We start from the raw sequence: 12,456 nt of genomic DNA on the forward strand, positions 1-12,456 counted from the left end.
GAGAAAAAATCACAGAAAACACCAAACTGACATGGCAAGTCAGAAATGAAAGGAAAATGAAACAATGGAAATATAGAAGAACCAGAAAACAAAAGAAAAAATGGCAATATTGACCCCTCATATATCAATAATCACTCCAAAGATAAATGGATTTACTACACCAGTCAAAAGACACAGAGTGGCTGGATGGATTAAAAAACAAGATCCTACAATATGCTACCTTCAGGAAACCCATCACAGCTGTAAAGACCAACAAAGGCTCAGGGAGAAGGGATGGAAGATGATACTCCAAGCAAATGGTAAACTAAAGAAAGCAGGTGTAGCCATAGTTATATCAGACAAAATAGACTTCAAGGCAAAAAAGATAACAAGGCAAAGATTAACCTTATATAATGATAAAAGTGACATCCCACGAAGAATACATAACATTTAATATATATGCATCTAATATAGCAGCACCAAAGTATATAAAGCATCTATTAACAGAACTAAAGGGAGAAATTGACAGCAACACAATAATAGTAGGGGACTTTAACACTCCATTTACATAAATGGATATAACATGCAGACAGAAAGTCAACAAGGAAAGATTGGTCTTAAATAAAACAATAGACCAGATGAACTTAATACAAATATAGAAAACATTCCATCCAAAAGCAGTAGCATACACATTCTTCTGAAGTGCACATGGAACAATCTCAAAGATGGACCATATATTGGAAAACAAAACAATCGTCAATAAATTTAAGATTGAAATCATATCAAGCATCTTTTCCAAGCATAATGGTATGAAATTAGAAATCAACTTCAAGAAGAAAGATGGAAAAGTCACAAATATGTGGAGACTAAACAACATGCGACTGAGCATCTATCGGATCAATGAAGAAATCAAAGAAGAAATGAAAAAATAGCTGAAGACAAGTGAAAAGGAAAACCCAACAGAGAAAACTTATGGAATGCAGCAAAAGCAGTACTAAGAGAGAATTTTATAGCACTAAAGGACTATCTTAAGAATGAAAACAACTCAAATCAACAAACTTACACTATGCCTAAAAGAACTAGAAAAAGACGAACAAAGCCAAAAGTCAGTAGGAGAGAGAAATAATAAAAATCAGGTCAGAAATAAGTGAAATAGAGACCAAAGAAAAAAATAGAAAAAAATCACTGAAACTAACAGTTGGGTTTTTGAAAAGATAACCAAAATTGACAAACCAGACTTACTAAGAGAAAGAGAGAGAAGGCTAAAATAAACAAAATCAGAAATGAAAGAGGACAAATTACAATGGACACCACAGAAATACAAAAGCTTATAAGAGAATACTGTGAAAAGCTATACACCAACAAATTGGATAACCTAGAATAAATAGATAAATTCTTCAAATCATACAACCTCCAAAAACTGAATCAAGAAGAAATAGAGAATCTGAATAGACAAATCATAAGAAAAGAGATTGAAATAGTAATCAAAAACCTCCTAAAAAATGAAAGTCCAGTACTATACGGCTTCTCCGGAGAATTCTACCAAACACTCAAAGAAGATTTAATACCTATCCTTCTCAAACTCTTGCAAAAACTAAAGAAGAGGGGATGTTCCATAACTCATTCTGTGAAGCCAACACTCTGATACCAAACCCAACAAGGACAACACAAAAAAAGGAAAATTACAGACCAATATTGTTGATGAACATAAATGCAAAAATCCTCAACAAAATATTAGTAAAAAGAATACATTAAAGGGATCATAAACCACGATCAAATGGGATTTAGTCCAGGGATGCAGGGATGGTTCAACATGTGCAAATCAATCAATATGATGCACTACACTGACAAACCGAGGGGAAAAAATCACATGATCATCTCTCTAGATGCAGAGAAAGCATTTAAAAAAACTCAACATCCATTTATGATAAAAACTCTCAATAAAATAAATATAGAAGCAAAGTACTTCAACATAATAAATGTCATATATTACACACCCACAGCTAACATCACATTCAATGGTGAAAAACTGAAAGCTATTCCTCTGAGAACAGTAACAAGGCAGGATGCCCACTTTTACCATTCCTATTCAACATAGTATTAGAAGTCCTGGCTCAAGCAATTAAGCAAGAAAAAAAACAAAAGTGATCTAGATTGGAAAGGAAGAAGTAAAACTGTCACTATTTTCAGATGGCATGATTCTATATATAGAAAACCCTAAAGAATCCACCAATAAATTATTGAAAGTAATTAACAAATATAGTAAAGCTGCGTGGTACAAAATCAACACTCAAAAGTCCGTTGCATTTCTATACTCTTACAACAAACTAGCAGAAAGAGAAATTAAGAATGCAATCTCACTTCCAATTACCACAAAAAGAATAAAATACCTAGGAATAAATTTAACCAGGGAGGTAAAAGATCTGTAAGACATTATTGAAAGAAATTGAATAAGACATAAAGAAATGGAAAATATTTTGTGCACATGGATTGGAAGAATAAACATAGTTGAACTGTCTATATTACCCAAAGCAATCTACAGATTCAATGCAATCCCAGTCAGAATCCCAATGATTTTTCTGGTGGAACTAGAACAAAGAATTCTAAAATTTAAATGGAACAACAAAAGACCCCGAATAGTCAAAGCAATCCTGAGAAAAACAACACAACTGGAGATGTCACACTCCCTGAATTCACAATATACTACAAAGCTATGGTAATCAAACAGCATGCTACTGGCACAAAAATAGAGAAACAGATCAATGGAAGAGAACTGAGAACCCAGAAATAAACCGACACATCTATGGACAGCTAATTTTAGACAAAGGTGCCAAGAACATACAATGGAGAAAAAGTCTCCTGAATAAATGGTGTTAGGAAAACTGGACAGCCACATGGAAAAGAGTGAAAGTAGACCATTGTCTTATACCATATGCAAACATTAACTCGAATGGATTAAAGACTTGCATGTAAGACCTGAAACCATAAAACTCCTAGAAGAAAATATAGGCAGGATGCTCTTCAACATTGGTCTTAGCAGTATCTTTTGTGTGTGTGTGTGTGTGTGTGTGTGTGTGTGTGTGAGGAAGACTTGTCCTGAGCTAACATCTGTTGCCAGTCTTCTTCTTTTAGCTGAGGAAGATTGGCCCTGAGCTAACATCTGTGCCAACACCCTCTGTTTTATATATGGGATGCTGTCAAAGCATGGCTTGACGAGCAGTGTGTAGGTCTGTGCCAGGGATCTGAAACTGTGAACTCCAAGCCACTGAAGTGGAGCGTGGTAACTTAATCACTACACCACTGGGTTGATCCCATCAGCAGTATCATTTTGAACATAATGTATCCTCAGGCCAGGGAAACAAACAAACAAAAATAAACAAATGGGACTACATCAAAGCAAAAACCTTCTGCAAGGCTAAGGAAACCATTAAAAAAATGAAAAGGCAATCAACAAAAGGCAGAAAATATTTGCAAATCATATATCTGATAAAGGGTTAACATCCAAAATGTTTAAAGAACTCATCCAATGCAATAACAAAAATAGGAACAACCAATCAAAAGGCAGGCAGATGGTACGAACATACATTTTTCCAAAGAAGAAATACAGATGGCCAAGAGACACATGAAAAGATGCTCACCATCACTAATTATTATGGAAATGCAAATCAAAACTACAATGAGATATCACCTCACACACTTCTCAATGGCCATAATTAAGAAGATGAGAGATAACAAGTATCAGAGAGGATGTGGAGAAAAAGGAACCCTCATACACTGCTGGTGGGAATGTAAATTGGTGAAACCACTGTGGAAAACAGTGTGGAAATTTTCAAAAAAATTAAAAAAAAAAATGCCATATGATCCAGCTATTCCATTTGCAATTATTTACCCAAATAACATGAAAAGGCTAATTCAAAAGATACATGCAGACCTATGTTCATTGCAGCATTATTCACAATAGCCAAGACTTGGAAGAAACCTAAGTGCCTGTTAATGGAAGAATGGATAAAGAAATGGCATAGGGGTAGGCCCCCTGGCCTAGTAGTTAAGTGCAGCATGCTTTGCTTCAGCCACCCAAGTTTGGTTCCCAGGCACGGACCTACACCAGTTGTCAGCAGCCATGCTGTGGCAGCGTCCCACATACAAAAAACAGATGTTAGCTCAGGATGAATCTTCCTCATAAAAAAACACAAGAAGTGGTGCATATACATATATACACACCCACAATATAATACTACTGAACCATTAAAAGATGAAAGAGTATCATTTGCAACAACATAGATGCAGCTTGAAGATATTATTCTAAGTAAGATAAGTTAGACAGAGAAAAGCAATTACCATATGACTTCACTCATATATGGAAGATAAGGAAACAAACACGTACATACTGAGAACAGATCGGTAGTTACCAGAGGGGAAGTGGGTGCAGGGAGGACAAGAGGGGTAAAGGGGTACATGTGTATGGTGATGGATGGAAACTAGACTTTTGGTGGCGAGCACAATGCAGTCTAAACAGAAGTTGAAATATAATGATGTACACCTGAAATTTACATAATGTTATAAATCAATGTGGTCTCAATAAAATACAAAAAAATAAGATACCTATTTAGGTATAAAAAGGGTCATCTGAGAGGAACTAATATTTTTTAAGCAATGCAAATTATAAGCTCATAATTTAGTCAGGTTCACGGGTAAGAAAACGAAAGAAAGCAAGTTTGCAATCTTCAACCAATCTCTTACATTATTCAACATCTCTAGCTATAAATAATTTGGGCTAGTAAGGGGACTAAAAAAAGGTAAAATTCTGTTGTAACAAATATTATGTTTATTTCAAGTGAAGTATGAGCCAGCAAAAATTAATCTCTCTTCATTGATAACTGTGCCATCCAAAATGTACATGGTCCATTACACACCAAGATCTAAAGTGCTTTGGGCTTCTCCCACTTCTAATTTGCATGCTTTCCAAGCTTGGTACAATAAAAATGCAAGGTCATAATTTAAGTTTAATAACTTCTTAAACATGTCTTTCGTCTCTCTCTCTTTTTTTTAATTGGCATACCCAGGAAGTCAATGAGATTTTTCAAATAAGGTTACTATACTCGTCTATACTTCAGATCTATTTCTGGAACATAGCTGCCACTTGTCAGTCCATGTTTCAACTCAGAAAACCCTCATCCTTTGTTGAGTCCGTGTTAAATATAAGCATAGAAACACACAATTGTTTTTGCAAGATGAAATAAAGAAGTATGCTAAGTAGTACACTGACAAGTCTTTTCATTCCACATTTATTGACTTAAGTGTTCTCGAAGGTGATGAAGTATATGGGAGAGGCATTCTCTAGATGCTGGGGATGCACAATCCATGTCCACCAAGTGTTACAATACAAAGTGATGGCCATGATAACAGAGTCACACACAAGATGCCATATTAGCGCTAACATGGGATACATTATTAACCCAAGAGGCAGCAACAGGAAAGGATGGGCCAAAAAAGATTCAAATAAGACTTATATATGTGCCTGAAGTTTTAAAATTTTTAAATATTGAGCAGGAGTTTTTCAGATTGAGAAGAACAAAGACAGGAAGATTGGAAAGCACATGGTGCGTGAGGTCCTGAAATTTTAAGAAACTTGTAAGACTGGAGCAACATCAGAAAATGTAAGGGATTAATACCATATCTATAAGCAGTAGCTAGATTACCATAGTTCTCACTACTTAGTAAAGAGTGGCTGTCATTGAAGGAGTCTGTGATGTAGAGTGACAATACTAGATTTTTACCTAGAAAGAATATTCCAGAAGTGGTCAGGAGAAGGTTAGAGGCAGAGACAAAGGTATTACATTAGAAGTTTTTGCCCAATAATTTCTCTTTTGAAGTTACTATTTAAAAATTAGGATTGTTGAAAAATATGATTTTGATTTCTTATAGTACTAGATAGACATTAACACCATGATGTCAGCTCAAATATATTAATGATCTATATGATAAGTACGTAATTCCATTCACACAAATTTGAGGTCCTCTGTCAATTTTGATTGGCTGGGGTGATCACAGAATTCCAAATACAAACACCTTGGAAACTGGACTCCAACACTTAACTGAAGAGCTAATTCCTTCCTGCTGTGTCTGCACTGGTTGCACAATTCTCTCCAAGGCAAGTGTGTAGTCCAAGTCCTCGCACGTGCTGCATTAGCCAAAAGAAGACAAGTGGAATTTCCCTTATCACTACTTCAGATAGAGCGATGACAAGAACATCTCATCAGGAGAATATACTGCATTGTACTAAAATCTCTGTAAAACACATCTTTCAGAGACTCAAGCCTATATATTCAAGTCCCACATCAACAAAGGTTTCCATTTAAATAGTCCCTGTTGGGAAAATGCATTAGTGTTTGCAATCTGTTAATTATAAATAGGCAGACTACTAATGCCTCCTGTAAGGTTTCTAAGACATCCTGTGAAAATTAATCATAATGGATTTTTGTAAATTTTTGTTTCTCTCCAATGGTTAATTATAGGTCCAATGAGTCTAATAAGACTGTGCCACAATACTTCTATTTCTAGTCCTTAAAATTGCAAGAAGCCAGAATCTCAAGTTATTTAATCAGAGGTCCTGATTTGTTTGGAAAATCACCACAATATGAGCTGTATTTTGTCACTCAGGGCCTACTTGATGGAAGGCTGTGAGCCCTTTCATTTTCCTTGTTTGAGATGAGGATTATTCAAACATTGTCCCGTACTCATTCCAGAGTTTCTTGTTGCATGAACATTCTGGTATAAGGGAATAAATGTATATGGCTACTACTTTTGGTTACTGAGGCAAAATCGCTTGGTCTGTGAGAGCATCATGTGGTGTTAGTAATAAACTACAATGATTTTACAACAATCTTCCATAGTAAGTACTTTGTTTGAGTCTTTCACATTTAAAAAATTATGAAGTTATTTTGTCGAATCAGTTAATTCCTCCCACCTGTTTCTATGTCCTGGCGTCCAAGAAGTGTTGCTTCTGAAAATGTAGGGAAAGTGATGAACACGGGATAGGGCTGCTAAAAATGGATAATCCCACACAAATGGGCTTTTCATCCACTCTAGATACAACTTGGCTGTGATTTCCATAAAGTTTTATAATCACTATCAGAAACACTTAGGAGAAGATATATTATTTCTGCAATAGTTTGTTGACCAACAGAAGGCTTATGTTCTGGCTGAAAGATTATTTAGAAAGTTTCTATCCAGGTAATTTCCCTTGTGTATATGAAGCACATCTGAATTTCATGAAGATCATCTGCTAATTCATTGAGATCCAGAGGTGAGGAGTGGAAGAGGGGAAAAAAAGCTGCCTCGTGAAGAGAGATATCCTTTTTTTTTTTTTTTTAAAGATTGGCACCTGAGCTAACAACGCTTGCCAATCTTTTTTTTTTTTTCTTGCTTTATCTCCCCAAACCCCCCTGAACATTGTTGTATATCTTAGTTGCAGGTCCTTCTAGTTGTGGAATGTGGGACGACGCCTCAACGTGACCTGACAAGGGGTGCCATGTCCACGCCCAGGATCCGAACCCTGGGCCGCCGCAGCAGAGCGCACGGACTTAACCACTTGGCCACGGGGCTGGCCCCGGAGAGATGATCTTTTCATGCTAGACTCCCTTCTCTTCTTTTTGGGACAGAAGATTCAGTAAGGTCTCTTGGATATCCCATGTTTGCTATAATATTCAAGTGAAATGCGATGGTTCCATTCATGGAGATAAGTCTATATATCCTTATGAGTTTTGTTCTATGTGGTGGAAAGGCACTGGCTCTTTTTCCCTTTGGTGGTTTTGGTGAACTAATTTTTTTCCCTTACTCCACCAAGCAGCTCTAAAGCTCAAAACATGTTAGATTTTGCACTTAAGCAGCTATAAGAATCAAGCATTCAGCAATAAATTGCAAATTTTTGTTTCTTCTCCAACATGTGGCCAAAGATAATCCAGCCTTAGCCCTACTCTGGCATTTGTTGATTTGATTATTGAAAAAAATGTGACCTGTATTATTATTTTTATTCTTTCTTTCTTTCTTTATTTTTTGATGAGGAAGATTGTTGCTGAGCTAACATCCATACCAGTCTCACTCTATTTTGTGTGTGTGATGCCACCACAGCATGGCTTGATGAGCAGTGTGTAGGTCTGTGCCTGGGATCTGAACCGGCAAGCCCTGGGCCACCAAAGAGGAGTGAGCGAACTTAACCATTATACCACAGGGCCGGCCATTATTTTTATCCATTTAAACAATTATAAAATCAGTGATGCTTCCGAGAAGAAATCAAAGAATGAACATAATAAGACTTTCCTTTATTGTTGAAGTTTATTTCTCAACAATGATATTAGGTTTGTAAGGCAAGCAGATGTGGGCTGATGGGAAAAGACGTTTAATGGTTAAAGAAATAAATAAGCTATTTTGTTTTTTAAGTCTAAAAGAGAAGGTTTAAGGATATTTGAATTATTAGATATCTTACCTCACTCAAATTCGAATGCATCAACCAAATATGCCCAAGAGCAATGTATTTCTCAAAAACACCTAAGAAATAATGTACTTGTTATTGTTATTTAAAAGTTTGAGGGGCTCAAAAAAGCAATCAGGAAATATCCTCAACAAACTTCGTTAGTTTCTACCAATAAAACTACTCAGTTAAAAAATGGACTACAAGTTGTTAAAAGTAGTTTATTTAGGCAATTGGAAGAAAAATAGCACAGAATTTTCAAATCCATTAATCTATTATGTAGCAACATCATCATTATCAACAACAAACTACATTAACGTAACCAGTCATGATTTGAAAAGCTGAATGTACTAACAAATTTAATCCTTACAAGAAGCCAAACAAGTAGGTCAGTATTACTACTGAATTTATTTTACAAACAAGGAAACTGAGACACAGAGTGGTTAAGTAGATTGCTCAAAGTTATTCTTAGGGAGTGGGATAGCTGCAATTTGAACCCAGACTGACTGGAAACAGAGTCCATGATCTTAATGAGGATGTGTGGTGTATATTTAAAAGGGTATATACCAAAATGTTATAGTATTGGATATATTTGAATGGTGGGAATATAGGTCATTTTCAACTTCTTTGTGCTTTTATATACTTTTCACATTGTCTATTATGAACACAAATAATTCTGTAATTAGGAATAAAGTATCTTGACTATACTTTTAAGGTACTCTTACTAGCTACCATCCTTCTCTCTTAATTTCATATATCACACATGGGTGGCAACGCTTCTTTTCCTAAATGAGATCACTAATGTGAAAAAAACAATCTTTTAAAATTAAACTCTTTCCAGATATGCATCCTTTCTGTATTAGTTCCCTGTGTTATTAAACCAAGAGAGCCTTGGAATAGCCTTTATCAGGGAAACGGGTCACAAGACAGTCCCCTATAAACAGCATAATTATGATTCAGAAGTCTTGTAGAGTTGAATGCAGAAAAAAAGGAACCAATACATTTCAAGAACCTCAATGAACAAATTAGAGTCTTCAGTGAATAAACATGAAGAAAGACAAGGAAATATATTCAACACACATAAAGTACAAAGACACTTTTGAAGTTAAAAGCTAGAGAGATTCTCAGAAAAGCCAGCAGGGAAAGTGGCCAACAGGGACCAGGGGATGAAAGAATGGTCAGGCACATCTTATTTGTCCAGAGGGACTTACTAGTCATCACATCTCTGGTTCTCCATCAGAGAGCTCACAACTCTGTAGCAGCTTTGCCTATAAGAAAAGTCCTTCCTTTGCAAAGAATGGAAGGAAGAGACTAGAAACTGCAGCAGTCTGTTCAATAGGGAATTTCAAATAAGTAGGCTTCTATACTACAAGTGTTACAAGTACTAATTTCCAAGGGCTCTTGGGAAGTGTTAGGCAAATTTGTGACACCTGTTCCTATGAGTAATGCCGTTAGAACCTCCAAGTGAGTTCTATTAGGACATTAGAGGAACTGGTCAAATAATCCAGGGAGGCCAGAGCTATAGGAAAACCAGATCCTGACCCAAAGTCTGTAACCATGGTTTAAGGCTAAGGTCACCATAGATCCTGATATTAGTAAATAAGATTTGGTATCTGTCCTGGGACCAAATACTGGGCAAGTGACACAAGAACAACATGCTCAGTGCTTCTAATTCATTTTCTCTCAAAATGACTCCCATTTGTTTCCTCCTACTTCCTCAATCCTTGAGTAAATATAATATCTTTCACTACAGAGAATTTCTCCACCCCAACCGTTACCACTTCATTTCAGATTGTCGTTATTCATCTGTGTTTTTCATAATGGTTTCACACCCTCTGAAACATATACATATATAAAAGAACATTGCAACAGATAATGAAAAATACAGCATAAATTGCCAAGCACAGAATCTTTACTTCTCCATACCCATATCTTTACCATCAGAAAGGTAAGAAAAAGTAGAAATAGTAATTATGCAAAAGTCCCAGCAGAGTTTTTGTGTCAGGTGGAAATTTTGACATAAACAGTTTAAAAAATAAATCCATCTGTCCAATTATAAAACATGCATGTTTATTTTGGAGGAGTATTTATAAAATACCCTTAATCTTCAAAAGAGAGATAATGAAATTGTCAAAATATCTCAAAAGAGAGGTAATAACTTTCTTCTTGGGTTATGAAAGACCAACTTCTATATATAATATAAATTACAGAAAAATATTTAAAATCTTCCAATTAGTCCCAGAGTACTTTAAGAAATAATTGTGCCACTTTCATTTAGGAGGAAGGTAAGAGAGTAAAAGAAGTATAAATTGCCAAAGAGAATTCATAGTTGAAAGAAAAATGTATTTTTTGTTGTATATTCATAAAATAATAGTATGCCAATATATTATCTTTAAAATTTAATATGATCATAGGATGAGATTATGTAGCTCCCAAAAATGATGTTTTTCTTCAAATATTTATGGAACTGGAGAATAAGGGTCCTTTGGTATTATACTCAGGCTTTGGGGAGCTATTTTATAGAAAATGTGTAAATTCCTCTAGTCACTCTGCATGCCCTGGGTAAGGGGTTATGCAAGGGTGGGGGAAAAAAACATTACAATAGAAAACAGTAAAGAGAATCACAACGGATAGCACAGAAATACAAAAGATTATAAGAGAATACTATGAAAAACTATACACCAACAAATTGGACAACCTAGAAGAAACGGATAAATTCTTAGACTCCTGCAACCTCCCAACACTGAAGCAGGAAGAAATAGAAAATCAGAATAGACCAATCACAAGTAAAGAAATTGAAACAGTAATCAACCCCCCCCCCACCCCCCAAAATAAAAGTCCAGGACCAGACAGCTTCTCTGGAGAATTCTATGAAACATTCAAAGGAGATTTAATACTTATCCTTCTCAAACTATTCCAGAAAACTGAGGAATATGGAGCACTTCCTAACACATTCTATGAAGGCAACATCACCCTAATCCCCAAATCAGACAAGCACAACACAAAGAGGGAAAACTACAGGCCAATATCACTGATGAAAATAGATGCAAAAATCCTCAACAAAATTCTGGCAAACCCAATGCACCAATACATGAAAAAGATCACACATCATGATCAAGTGGGATTTATACCAGGGACACAGAGATGGTTAAAGATCTGCAAGTCAATCAATGTGATACACTACATTAACAAAATGAGAAACAAAAACCACATGATCATCTCAATAGATGCAGAGAAAGCTTTTGACAAAATCCAACATCCATTTATGATAAAAACTCTCAATAAAATGAGTACAGAAGGAAAGTACCTCAACATAATAAAGGCCACATATGACAAACCCACAGCCAACATCATACTCAATGAGCAAAAACTGAAATCCATCCCTCTGAGAACAGGAAGAAGACAAGAGTGTCCACTCTAACCACGCTTATTCAACATAGTACTGGAGGTTTTGGCCAGAGCAAGTAGGCAGGAAAAAGAAATAAAAGGAATCCAAATAGGCAACAAAGAAGTGAAACTCTGGCTGTTTGCAGACAACACGGTCTTATATATAGAAAACACCAAAGAATCCATTGGAAAAGTATTAGAAATAATCAACAGCTATAGCAAAGTTGCAGGGTATAAAATCAACCTACATAAATCAGTGGCATTTCTATACTCTAACAACGAACTAACAGAAAAAGAACTCAAGAACACAATCCCATTCACAATCGCAACAAAAAGAATAAAATACCTTGGGGTAAATTTAACGAAGGAAGTGAAAGACCTATACAACGAAAACTGCGAGACATCCCTGAAAGAAACTGATGACGATATAAAGAGATGGAAAGACATTCCATGCACATAGATTGGAAGAATAAACATAGTTAAAATTTCCATACTACCTAAAGCAATCTACAAAGTCAACGCAATCCCAATCACAATCCCAATGACATTCCTTACAAAAGTAGAAAAAAAATCCTAAAATTCATATGGGGCAACAAAAGACCCCAAATCACTAAAGCAAT

The sequence above is a fragment of the Equus quagga genome, chromosome 17, assembly GCF_021613505.1.
Source record: "Equus quagga isolate Etosha38 chromosome 17, UCLA_HA_Equagga_1.0, whole genome shotgun sequence".
NCBI classification, from domain to species: Eukaryota; Metazoa; Chordata; class Mammalia; order Perissodactyla; family Equidae; genus Equus; species Equus quagga.